Source organism: Muscardinus avellanarius (assembly GCF_963383645.1).
Source record: "Muscardinus avellanarius genome assembly, chromosome: 2".
Classification (NCBI taxonomy): Eukaryota; Metazoa; Chordata; class Mammalia; order Rodentia; family Gliridae; genus Muscardinus; species Muscardinus avellanarius.
This window is the reverse complement of record NC_137787.1, coordinates 184,972,974-184,987,287: the sequence shown is the minus strand read 5'-3', so window position 1 is coordinate 184,987,287 and position 14,314 is coordinate 184,972,974. Positions and strand designations below refer to the sequence as shown.

The 14,314-nt window shown below is 35.5% G+C and overlaps 1 protein-coding gene across 2 annotated transcripts in view; it reads right to left on the bottom strand.

Annotated features, from left to right (window-relative positions):
* The window catches only part of GPC6 (glypican 6), a gene marked incomplete at both ends in the record, with an annotated part of 1,162,580 nt that overhangs the window by 1,076,046 nt on the left and 72,220 nt on the right, over positions 1–14,314 (bottom strand). The window lies entirely within an intron of this gene.

Sequence of the window (14,314 nt, the reverse complement as noted above, 5' to 3'; positions counted from 1 at the left end):
GAAGGACATTATCTGGGGACAAAACGTAATTCCTTTACTTATAGTTGTGAGGCAGTATTGAAAGAGAGGGAGGGAGGAAGGGAAAGTTAATCTATTTTCTTGAGAGAAGAGGTATACAATTAATACAAATCAAAGTTCGTGTATTAAATTGGGAGTGGAAAGGTTCAAATCGTAATTTGAACAAAACTGAGTCGTTAAAGACAGGGAATTAGAGAACTGTGAAGGGGTGGGTTTCTGCCTAAGTGAGCGAGTGGGACACAGCACTCCATCTGCTTCCGACAGGTGACCTCATCATCCTTTTAAATAGACTGACCATTATAAGCACGAATTATCACCCCATGAAACTTTGATAGACTGGGTGCTGACCTGGAAATTAACAATCAAGCATACTGCAAAAAAAAAAAATCCTAAATGAACCTTTTCACTTATAATCAGCATGGTGCTGATTAGAGAAAAAAAGCAAAAGCACTGTAATTTTTTAAATTGCTATTGTTAAAATAGAAATTAGCTGAACTAGCAATGAGAAATACAATACCTGTCTTAAAAACCATGAAGATCTGTTGATGAATGAATAGGAAAGTTAAGGAATTTGGTTGCAGTTCAATAAACTGCTAATCAACGAGTCTCTATAGCAAATAATTATATGCCTATATTTTCAAAGTAAATAAAAATGTCATCAAAACTCTATCATATGGTTTGCATACACACACACACACACACACACACACACACACACACACATGTTTTTGGTTAAACTTATCTGCACTCAGATAGATAGATGATAGCTAGATAGATAGATAGATATCTCCTTTCTAGGAATAAGAAAGTATTCTAGGAATGGTTATTACTATTTATGAAAAACAAACTATTATCATTTAAACCATGTCTTTTAGTTCATATATTTAACCTTAAAATTCTAAAATATGGATCTGCAGCAAGATAATTTGTTTCCTTCCAAAACATCCTGATTCCAAGTTTACCTATTTTTATCTTGAATAGTATTTTTTATATTAAAAGCTACTTTTAAAAATTAATGGATATGCTGAGCAAGAAAGCAAAGGCCTAAGATGTCAGTACATGAGAAGTTGAGACAGGAGGAGCACATGTTTGAGACCAGCCTCAGGAATTTAGTGAGATCCCATTTCAAAATTAAAACATTAAAAAGAAAAAAAAAATGTTGAGGTATAGTTCAGATATAATGCCCCTGACTTCACTCTTTGATCCAAAAAATGATAAATGAATTAATAAATTAGGAAAACTTTAAAATATAGTTAAAAGAATGTATTTGGTTGGGGAGAGCCTTAGCAACTTTACAAGACCATGTTTCAATAAATAAAAAGGGCTGAATATGTAGCTCAGAGATAGTATGTCCCTGAATTCAATCTATAGTACCACAAATAAAAAGAATATATTTTGAAACATTAATCTGGCAATAGTACAAACAACTCTTAAGATTAAACTTTTTCTGGGACAATTACGGCATTCCATTTTATGAGGTATTGGCAATATGTATCTGCTTTATTATATTTTCTATGATAAACCAAATGGCATAGTATCATATTTTCATTCCTGTAAAACTTTAAAGTTTGCCTGGACTTAATATTTGCCTTTCTTTTTTGCCTTTGCTTACACTCTTCTCCAACATGAAATGGAGAACATATTTCCATATGGTTATATTTTCATATGGTCAAAGATCATCTGATAAGCCAGGTATGGTGGCGTATGTTATAATGCCAGTAATTGGAAGCTGAGACAGGAAGATCTCAGGTTTAAACTAACCTCTGCAACTTGGGGAGACTCTCAGAAACCTAGTAAGACTCTCTTTCAAAAGAAAACAAAACAAAAAAAATTAAATAGGGCTGAGGATATAGCTTAAAGATAGAATGGCCCTAGGTTCAATTCCCAGTACCAAAAGGGGGCAATTATATCAGATAATACATATTTCTGGAGCCCTCAATTCTCCTGCAACAACTTGAAAGGGTTGTTCTGTGAACCTGTCAGACATCAATCCTGGTTTCCTTTCACTTCTTTGACTCTCCATTTTGCTGCAGGTATATCCTATGTCACTTGGGTCCTTTTGTACACAACACATTTATTTTTCTCACTTAAAAGCCTTTAGGATCTGGTCTTTATGCCTAAGGTTCTTAAATTTCATGATAATGCTCCTGGCCCTTTTTTCAAACTAATTTCTCTAGGCACTTTGGCATGTGAAATATCCTATCCTTCTGTTCTTGGACCTTTTCTAAGTTATTTTGAGAATTTCTTTCCTTTCATTTGCTCTTTTCTTTTCTGTAAACATTATCAGATACTATGAGTATACTTATTGTATTTTTATAGGATATTCCCTTAATGTTCAACTCTTTATTGCTTTATTTTACTTCTGCTTTCAATTTCTTTTTTTTAAGTTTTCATGAGGTCTCTTGTTTTTCAGTTGCTCTGCTTATAATACCGTATTATTTTTTGTAGATGCAATTTCTTCTATTTCTCTAAGTTAATTTCCTTCTTGTTTATTAAGCCATTTCTTCTGTTCCTTATTAGTCTTTGCAAGTTTCTTTTTAGTAGATTTTTTTTCTTTTATTGCAGCCTACTTATTTCTTGTCAGAACATACTCCAAGCACTTGGTAACCCTTGTATGTAGTTAAGAGTGAGAAAGGAGAACACATTTTAAATAGTGGACATATGGGTTGCAGTTTCTCAGCCAATGGGTTTCACTGCAGAGTGAACAGGTCTTAAGAGATGACCCTGCTACATGGAGGTCTTTCTCTGGCATCAGTTTCTCCAGAAAATAAGCTTCCACTTCTCTCTCATTTGGAAAGGGAAAGGGAGGAACATTAATAGTGCCAATGCTATTGGAGATTCTTGGTGGTAGAGCTCACTGTTTATTATACAGACCTCACCCACAGCTGAGAAAGGTGTTTCCGAGTCCAGACTCCCTCCAGCTCAATGTCATCACAAGGGAAATGTCCTCATCCGACTAGAACAAGGACCTGCAGTAGTCAGTTCATAGAGGCTCATGGTGACTACAAAGCTACAACATATCCCACTTAGATATTTAACAACTCCCCCCTTCTTCCCATATTTTACTCCAGGGGCTGATATTGCCAATTCATGTCCTCCCCAAGGTTCCGGAGCATAAATTTGCTTCCTACTTCTTGGCCTCTCTGTTCTAAAGCACTTGTATTCAATATTCTCTGCTCCAGAGGCATCTCCTTTCAATTTTTATTACAGAAAAACACATGGCATCCCTAACTGTTTAAGTCAGCATTCTTACTTATGACCCAAAATATTTGATGACCACAACTTAGAGGAAGGTTTATTTGCTCACAATTCTGGAGATTTCAAAGTTGGAGTCCTAATTAGGCCAGATCATCCCCGAAGAGCTCAGAGCATGGCAGTGGGGAGTGAAGAGAGCACAAAAAGGGGATATGTAGACCTATATAAAGTCCCCAAGGCCATGCCCCAGTTACCTATTTCTTCCAGCCATAACCTACCTCCCTAAATTTCCACCCAGGTAATCCATTAATCTATCATTGCATTTATCCACTGCTGAGTTCAGAACCCTCATGATGCAGCTAGAACAACTCTGAATATCAATATTTGAGTTATTCCTAGGGACATTCTCTCTCTTAACCATTCTGCTCTTGAATGCACTTGCTCATGCGCTCTCTCTCTCTCATTCTTCAGTGTTGGTGAAATATTGAGAAGATGATACAAACATGTTGCCTTGTTGAACTGGAATCAATAGATAGATAAAAATATGCAATTAAATCAAATTATCTGAATTTAATATGTAAAAGAACTCTATTAGTCATGTTCATTATCACATTCAGGTTCATGTACTCTTAATTTACAATAAATATTGTTTTCTTCATATTATCTAGTGTCAGACAACAAATCTACCACCAACAATAGCTACAGAAAAATAAAACATAGCCAGGCATGGTAGTACACACTTGTAATTCCAGTACTTAGGAGGCTGAGACAGGAGGACCACAGGTTCGTGGCCAACCTCAGATACTTAGTGAGGCCCTTTCCAACTTAATGAGACCCTGTTTCAAAATAGAGAATAAAAATTATTACTAGGGGTGTATCTCAGATGTAGAATGCCCCTGGGTTCAATCCCCAGCACTACAAAAAAAAAAAAAAAACTTGTCACATATTTCTTCTTTTATTTTGATGGGCAAAATAAGTTTTTATTCATTAAGTGACTTAAATGTCCCCACAAAAGTTAATATGTGACACTACTAAATTTAATTTAAATTCTAAGCAAAAGTTAAAAGCTATGTTTTTTTTTCAAATATGTTCAAAATGCTAACAGAAAAACTTATTACATATTTCTGAGCAATCGGCTACCTAGAGTGATTCCTATAATTTCCTTTGTTATAAAAGGAGGGAGATCTCAAATGAGCTATGTCCACTTTCTACAGTTTCACAGTCTAAACTTATCAATCATCTACAAAATTCAGAGTGCCTCTCCATCTCTTTGGCATCCATCAAGTTTCCCAGCTAGCCTTCCTCTGTCGAGTGACAGTGCCACCTGATAACAACTGAACTCACTGGAGGAGAGGCAAATAGGATGGAGCAAGGCGACGTGACTCTGACAAAAAGCAAGGAAAGTAAGTTGTTTTTCTGGCCATCGATCATTCCTCTGCATCTCCCATACCTTCCTCAGAAATTCCTTACAGTGTGCTGAAACAGCAGATGAGCTTATCATAGCTTCCTAACAGCCAGAAGACAGTCCAATGTTTATGTTTTGTTTTGTTTTTGAAGAAGCAGACTTTATAAACAAGAGAAGTATTTAACATTGGATTTCAATCAAGGTTTGAGCCTACTCCATGAATTTCACTCTCCATTAACAATCTTAATAAAACCAACTGAGAATTTACCATGATCCACTTACTTTTCTGTTGAAGTCCATAAAAAAGTAAATGTAGGGCCCATGGTGGGGTCACCTTTGATTCTGCAGGATTTTCCTTCCTTCAGATTAAAAGTTCTCATAAACTCAATTCTAAAAACTAAAAAAATAAAATAAAAACTAGAAAACAAAACAAAAGGAAAGAAGCACAACTCTCATAAAAACGCTGACTTGGGGATAATGAAAGAAGTTGTGTTAGATGTACGTTGGCTACAAGTAGACTGTGAATTGAATGTGTGGCCTGGTTAGCAGAAGAAGCAGATTATTTAGGAATGTGGAAGCTTTCTACATAATAAAAGCATAGTTTCTGGCTATAAAGATTAAAACTGAGTAAACCTTTTTTTCTGTTCAAAAAACCTTGAGATGCTCACTGAGTTTATCAAAGATTTTTAATCATAATGGCTGATCAGCTAGGGACAGATGGCTTGGTATGTGCCCATTACAGCTATTTAATGAAAAAATGCTAATAAAAGGGTTGTTAAAATCTGAACTTGATCTCTCTCTTTAAATTCAGGACCACATATAAAATATACTGTGAATGTGCTGAAAGTCAGCCAATTTTTAATAACACAAAGGATCAGAACAGGAACCACCTCTCCCATTACATTTCTAAACCACCCCTAACACTTATAATACAGCTCTACATACTTGGAAGCACCGTAAAAGTTATTGACTTGCTAATGAGAATGGTTCAAAATATTAAGATGGCTTTCCCCTCACATGCAGATCAGATAAGGGCAGCTTAAGCACCGAGTGTATATGCCATAGAAATAAAATAAAAACAAGGTATGACACTGTCACAGAAAATCAATACATTAAAGTACATACCGAAGCAATACAACAAACATTTAAGCCACGAATTCCTATCAATAGCTTAAGATTTTGATTGATTGATTGTGGGGAAGAGGCTTATGTATCGGCAAAGTCCTTTAACAGAATGGTCAATTTAAAGAAATATGTAACAATTAAATATTTGTACACGCCTGACATGCAATAGGAGATAGAGAGAAGATTATTTTATCTTGTTATTTAGTGCCTGCTAAAGAGACCACTTGCTTTTAAAGATGCTCTTCTCCAAAGAAGATATTAGTTTAGAGGGATACTACAATACCTTGGCCATTTCTTTCCCTCTTCCCCTGGAGCATGCTTTTATACCCTGCCCTTCCCAGCTGCACATGGGTATCTGTTCCTATGTCCTCCTGTAATACTTGACTGTGTGTATTCCTGAAGATCAAGAAAATACTAGGCATCTTTGAGTATCAAACATCTTGCTTGGCTATGAAAGTTACACCATGAGTAATAATGCCATGCGTCCATATATTAGAAAATCTATATCCTGAGATGACGGGCTGCTCTAAAGCTTTCTACTTCATAATGGTCTAGGGCATGAATAAATGTGTGTGTATGTGTGTGTATGTGTTTCCCTCAATGAGCATGTTTAATCAACTGGATTTTGCAGCCTGGAGCACTTTATTTAAAAGGATTCTAAAGCAGGAATGACTCCAGGTTCAATTTAGATTGCAACGCACTGAATTCAAAAAGTTGGTAATCCAAGCCTGCATTTAAAACTCTGATGGCATTAAGCATAATCACTAAGAGAAAAACCCTCTGAAAACATCAAGAAACTGCTTTGGTCATGAAAAAACAACTCACACTTTATTAATATTAATTATTTATTTTTTTCTTTTCATGTGGACATACATTAGCTAGAGAATCAGGAGAAAGATATGTGAGCAAAATTTTCATATACGACATCAACAAAGTGCAAAAATAATGAAAAGCACAGAGAGAGAGAGCAGGAAAGACTCCCTCAGACAGCTTAGTAATGGCTGGTTACATATGCAGTACAAATAAATAAGGGAAAATAGTTTTCCAACTAATATTCTAATAGCATGCTTTCAGAGAAATGATTTTTGACACTTCCTTACTGCCAATCTTGACTACACTTTTGGTCTTAAAGAAATAATGTAAAATTCTATAAAAATACTAATATGTAGTGGTAATAGACTTAATCTCTAAAAATAGATGACTTGTCAAATGGTTCTTAGAATATATATCCAGATATTAAGTGAAATGATTGAATATATAAAGCTTTGATATTAATTGAAGGTTTAATGGTAATTTTGAATAGCTAATAATTTATTAATTTTAAAAGCAAAACAACGAATGACTGTAATTACATTTATATTCTAGGGGACAATTACAGAGTATTTTCTATTCTAGAATATACTGTACTGTTTCCCTAGAAGGCAGAACTATAATTAAAGTTAAAACAACTCTCTGAAATATGACCATATTCATTTTCAATGGCAAGGAAAAATTGCCGTTTTCAGGAAATTTCATAGTACAATCATGTGCCTCACAATCTATTTCTTTAAACAAACAAAAGCTGAAGTTATTGTTTTAAATGTGCATAATGCTTTAACATTTGGGTCTTAAGATATCAAAGAACTTGTTTTTAAGAAGGAATTTGGAGATGTAGGTCGAAGATGCAAATCAGCAAATGTATAGGAAGAACAAGTCAGAAAATCGAAGGTATAAAATGGGGACCAGAGTCAACAAAAGTGCATTGTACTCAGGATTTTCACAAAATAGATTATAACTACTCTTTCTACAGGAGGAAAAATTAGGAAACTGTATGAGACAATCAATGTTAATTTGTTCTACTACAGTAACCATTAAACATATATACATACATCTATGTATATGTACTGTGACATTCTGTTGTTTACTGTAAATATATGCATAAGATTTTATTTTTTGAAATTCTATATTAAGAAAACAAACTCTCCCTCAAAAAATGAGCAAAAGTCTCAAATAAAAACTTTATCAATGAAAATTACTATTAGTGAAAAAGTGCATGAAAATATAATTGGATGATGTGTGCATATATGTCTCCACAAGTCTTTTATCCCATTAAGATGTATGACTACAATGCACCAATAAAAAAATTAAAAAGAAAATATACTCAGTATTATTAATTATACCGGAAAATGAAAACTTAAATCATAAGGGGGTACAATACAGTGATTAGAGTATCTGAAATTAAAAAAATTGATCACATCAAATGCTGGTGAAGGTGTAGAGGAAATGAAACACTCATACCCAATTGCTGGTATTCTTGAAAATGGCAAATCACTTTTAAGACTGTATGGAAGTTCCTTAAAAAGTTAAAATGTACTTACACAGGTCTATACAGGCACACAAATGTTCGTCCCAGCTTTACTCATAGTAGCCTCAAGTCAAAAACAATCAAAATGTTCAGGTGAATGAAAAAATAAATTATGGAATCGCCACATGATAGATACTACTCAGAAATAGAAAGGAATGGGCTAAGGGTGCATGTAACACAAATGAACCTCAAAATAATCCCACCGAGTGACAGAGGTCAGAAAAAGCGTGAACATGCTGTGACTTCACTTATGTTAAACTCTGAAAAATACAAAGAAGTCAACTGTGACAAAAAGCAGATCAGTGGACATCGGAGGTGTGAAGGGGCAGAGGGATGGACCTAGGGCGCATGACAAAACTGCTAGGGGTTGAGAGACACATTCTCTCTCTCAATTGTGGCCATGGCTTTGAAGGGGAGTACATGTTAACCCTTGCCTTATTACATACTTTAAAGATATCTGGTTTATTCAAAATCAGGATTTGTGAAAACTAGGCCCTTAAAACATTACATTAACTATTTGATAAAGAAGTCCCTTTCCTCTCACCTGTTTCCAGGACACGAAAAAATTTTAACCATCTTCCAAACTGACTGTGTGCTGCTTTCAACTTTTAGTAATAATACTCTCAAACTCTTCCTTCTCTATTTTTACTGCTATTACAAATCTAGGTTCTCATCAACCTCGGACCTGAGCTACCAAAAAACCAATTTAGCCACGTAATCCTGTGGCTTTACAATCTATTCCTAGGTTAATCTTCTTATATGACATGATTATTGCACAGCTTCATAACCAGTGTCTTTATTTCTCAATACACACACACACACACACACACACACACACACACACACACACACACACCCCTCTTTGTTTCCACCTAGCCAGGTACAACATTTTTCCTGAATTCCAGCACCCTTCACTCCCTGGTATGGTCATGTCCATAACTCTACTTGATTTGATTAGTAGCTAAATGTATAAGAGAAACTGGCTCTCCAGATCCCATTCCAATTCATATACTAAAGGCAAGATCATTGGCCTAGATTATATATGGCCATTTCATGCAGTAAGGATGGAAAACATAAGAAAATGATGTAGGGATGATAAGAAATTTTGTTTACCTCTCAGCCAGGTCATCTGTTTCTAATCTTTGTGTTTTTTCCTTCACAAGCATGAACTGCTCAAACCCAAGTCACTATAAGAGGGCCCGTTACTGTGCCTAACTGATGACATGTGGATGACATATGTGGATCTGGGGGTTTATTTTCCATACCAGGATCATTAAAAATGGTAAAGGTATCATTTTGTTTTTGTTGTTGTTATTGGGGATTGAACCCAGAGGTATACTACCTCCAAACTATACTCCCAAGCCCAATTTTATTTCTTCTTTGGGAACAAGGTCTCACTAGATTACTGAGAGCCTTGCTAAGTTTCTAAGGCTGGGTTTGAACCTGAGATCCTCCTGTCTCTGCCTCCCAAGTACTGCTATTACAAGAATGTGCCACCTCACTAGCAAATGATATAATTTCTGACCCATTATACTTTGAAAAGGTAAAATAAATCATTTAGACAAAACAAAAGCCAATATATATATTCATACAATTTTGCTTTCCTATAAAATTTCTTTCTCTTTGAAGATACCAGAACTAATAAAAAAGAAGCATCTTAGAGCAAGGAAAAAAATCAGATGAATATCCACCTGGTTCCCAGAAGTTTGCCAATTTTATAATTAGGAAACAACCAAAAACAACCTGAAAACAAGCATGAAGCTCATACCTACAATGTATTGCTAGATATTTATTAGAAAAAATGAAGTATGTGCCCAATACAGAAAAGTTTTCACTGCATATTGCCTCATTTATATAGTGCTTAGGGAATAAAATTCTATTATATGTACATAAACAAAAAGTATATAGAGTATATACACAGAAAACTATATACATTGGCTACAAGGGAGGAAAAGACACTTCCAGCTTTCATGTGGAATTTCCTGGGCACATATTAAATATTCAACAAAAGCATTTTTAAAGAGTACCAACTTATGCAAGGGAATGCTCCTGGGCATCTCAAGGGTTTCACATTAATGTCACACTCTCAAGTGATCCCAAATATTCCAACTAAAGTTTGAGAAACTGATGGAAAATGTCCCTGCCTGATTATAAAAGAAAATGTATAAACGCTCCCAGCAGTGTGCCATTCAAATAATAGACTGGTTTTACTTATCCAAGATGAAGCATCACTTCATTTCTATACGTTCTAGCCTCCACGATTTTACTGGCTCTTGGTTTTCATTTACTTGTTTGTTTGCTTTTGATTGTTTTTGTTTCTGGCCTCTGCCAAATAAATGATCCTAGAAACGACTGTATCAAAAACACAATCACAAGGCATCTAATACATGAACGAGGACAGGGACATTTCAATTTATACTTACTTAGCTCTAAAAAAGAGTCTTCCAAAACACAGCTAATATGTACTGACAATATTACATTAAACCTAACTTCATTACTTAGAACACATTGCTTCTCTATTAAATATGAAGATGGTTATGTCTCTAATATTGGGTTTCATTATCACCTAATACTATTATGGACTAGATTACATTATTAACTGCATGGCAAAGATGGCTTCAGTAGGGTTTATGGAGCCAAATAGAAGATCATTAAAATCAAATTAAGCCATCTACTGGCAGGGTAAATCTACTTGGGCACATCAGGTTTTAGAGAAGCCAAAGCCACACACCAGCCTGGCAAGAAATGGTTGAGCCGCTGCAGTATTCTAAGCTAACCAAGGATTCCAAAGTGCTGAACTAAACCAATTATTCTTCATTTAATTGGCTGTGCCATTCACAATAAACATCATGTCAATAAATGGCTCACTATAGGGTTATTGACTTGAGGCCTTAAAGCAGGTTATTAAATTAGAGAAAGGAATTGTTGTCTAATTCTAAAAGAACACGATTTCCCTGACAAAGTCACTGGACTATATCAAAATTACACCAGGTCTTTGTAAAAAAAATAAATAAATAAATAAAAGAAGAAACAACAAAAAAGAAACCAGGAAACTGATTAAGCTACAGGATTATAAAATGACTATAATAAAATATGATTAAATAAAGCACTAGCATTTAACCAGTTTCAGTATCTCTGGCTTAAATAGACAAAAACTCAAGATAGAATATGAAAAAGACATACATATTTATTTATATATACTCATACATAAAGATATACACACACACATACACACACACACACAACTAGGATATATATGTAGAAAGACTATATATATTTGTATAGAAATAGATTAATATGCTAAGATTATTACATATATTATATAGATAGATACATAATCTACAACTAATGACGCAGAAGAGTGTTCATAGGGAATAAGGGAGCCAGACAAGGTGGCTCAGTCATGTAATTCCAGTACTTGAGAGGCTGAGACAGGAGGATTTCAGATTTATGGCCAGCCTCAGCTACTTAGTGAGGCCCTCTGTAACTTAGTAAGACCCTGTTTCAAAATAAAGTATAAAAAGAAGGCTAAGAGTCTAGCTCAGAGATAGAATGTCCTGGTTTCCATCCCTAGTACCACAATATATATATGGAATAAGGTCCTTTGTCTTCATGGTGTATGTGCAGGGACGTGAGTATACCCTCATCTCAGGATCTATTGACACTTTGACAGAAACAAATAATGAAGAAATCTGCTGAAAAATGAAAGGCACTAAAAAAAATCAATTTCAACAAAAGAAAATAATTCAGATCTACAGAGAGAAAAATGATTATTTTGAAAAGACTCTGAAACTCTGGTTTGGTAATGCTTTTTGCAACTCTGCCAATTCCAGCCAAGACAGATGTGCAGTGGCAATATAGTCAGGCAGTGTACATACTATTTATGCCAGAATAATTTTCCAAATGAGTTGTTCATTCATCACATACCATTAACAAATATTCCACATAATTTGGAGTACTGTATTCTGTAACAGTATCTATTTTCTTTTTCACTTCTTTTTCTTTTTATTTCTTATTTATTTATTTGTTCAGTCATTCACTCACTCATTCATGGTGCTGGGTATTGAACTCGAGGTATTCTACCTCTGAGCTACACTCCCAGCCCTACTTTTTTTTTTTAAACTTGGAAACAGATCCTCATTAAGTTTCTAAGAGCTTAAGTCGTTGAGGCTGGCTTCGAACCTGCAATCCTCCTGCCTCAGCCTCCCAAATACAGGCATATGCCATCACACCCTGGTCTTTTCTTTTTTTTAATCCAAGATCAGGAGTTAAAATTGGTTCTACCTGTATAGCAAAGACCCTTCCTGCCCATAAACCCTCAATAGTTAACTGTCATCTACATGAGGATTTTGGAATGACAGATTCTTTGACTGTTCTTGAACTATATGTTTGTAACAGTGTTTGATTCTGTCATTACATCCCACGAACATGATATTAGCACACCAGATTATAGTATAAACTAGATAATTGGTGCTATGTATGGGCCAGGAGCTATATCTTTCTTGGTTTATATCATTTTTAAAAAGGGTTTATGGTTCTAGGTTTTTATGAAGTTCCATTGGTTACAAAATTGACCTCATGACATTTGAACAAAATTCAGTTTAACTACAATCATTACTTCAAAAGCAATGCCAGTCAACATTCAAACAAGAACAAATACGGGAGTAGCAGTGTTCTTGCCAGAATAGAAGACTAATGCCCTTGTGCTTGAAGGGAACAGCCTCCCTCCAAGAGTGAAGCTGAGTCCTGGACTTGAAAACATTCACAGGAAGACTAGGAGAGTACACTAGAACCTAGCTATATTCAAATACTTCAGGATCACCACATAAAGTAAATGGTGGCTTCTTCTGTGCATCCCCATCGAAAACAAGAAAAGCTGAATGGGTACAGAGTGCAGGTAACCATATCTCATTACTTTGCCCAAGCATTATCTGAAAATTAAAGATTTTCAGAAATAGAAAAGGTGTCAGAATGTCCCCCATAGACATAGCCAGGGCTTGTGGGCAGTGCCCTACCCTGTCAGATCCTAGAAATTAGCTATCTCTATGAAACCCAACACCTGCTTTATGTAGTATGAATTCTTAGATAATATAGCCAACTATAACATAAGCTTTAAAAGTATTTTACAGTTCATAAAAATCATTTGTAATAAAATAATTCAGTATGCTAAATGCTCAGACCAAGAAGATAATGAGGAGTCAGCTACAATCACCAACAATGTAGTATGTCATATCAAATGCTGGTATCAAACACTAAAAGCAGTGCAGCCATCAGTCTTGTCAGTTGTTACAACAGTAAACAATGACTGGTAAACTATAACAATTCAGTTGCATTTTCTTCTATTTGCTTGACAGTTGCATTTATGAAAAGTATATTGTAATAAAACCAGGGGGAAAGAATTTTTGTTGAAATATACAGTAGAGTTAGTTTCCAAACTGAGAAATCATGTGCAGGACTTTCATTTACTGAGATGGCTTGAAGGATAGAAAGGCCGGAAGGATAGAAGACAGCCCTGTGTGCTGCAGAAAGTTTATAGTGGCTCTAGCACCCAACCACTGCGCATGCGTAGCGCCTGCTCCACTGCCGTGACACAGACATGTCACTGTTACGTTTCCAGAGTGCCCTGGTGCAGGATCCTGGTTTTACTCAACCTGGCAAATAATGACAAGAAACTCAAGTCAACCCCAAAGCTGAGGCCATTAATAGGAAAGATGGAAGAAACCTGTGTGGAACCTGGAGGAGTTCCTTGTCTGGAAGAACAATTAACTGCAGTATTTTTCATAGGGTTTTTGCAGTTACAACTCTTTCCCAAGAATTTAAAGATGTAGCTCAAAATTAGAAGAAGTTGGGCATGGTGGCACATTCTTGTACTTGGGAGGCTGAGACAGGAGGTTTAAGGACAGTCTCAACTTAGTAAAGGAAGTTTAAGGATAGTCTTAGCAATTTAGGATGATTATGTTTCAAAACAAAAAAGTAACTAAAAGAGGGGGCTGGGTGTTGTAGCTCAGAGGTATGATGTCCCTGGGTTCAATCCCCAAATCTTCAGTACCCCTCGAAAGAAAAGAAAGAAAGAAGAAAGAAATGCTGTAGTTTCTAATGAGTCACAGGTAGTAGCTAAACAAAGACCGGATAACCCTTCACAAGGAAGGCTAACTGGGGCTTTGAGCAACTATGATGTGATAAGCTATGTAAAATGTTCATTTGCCATGGCAACTGGTCCAGTCAAG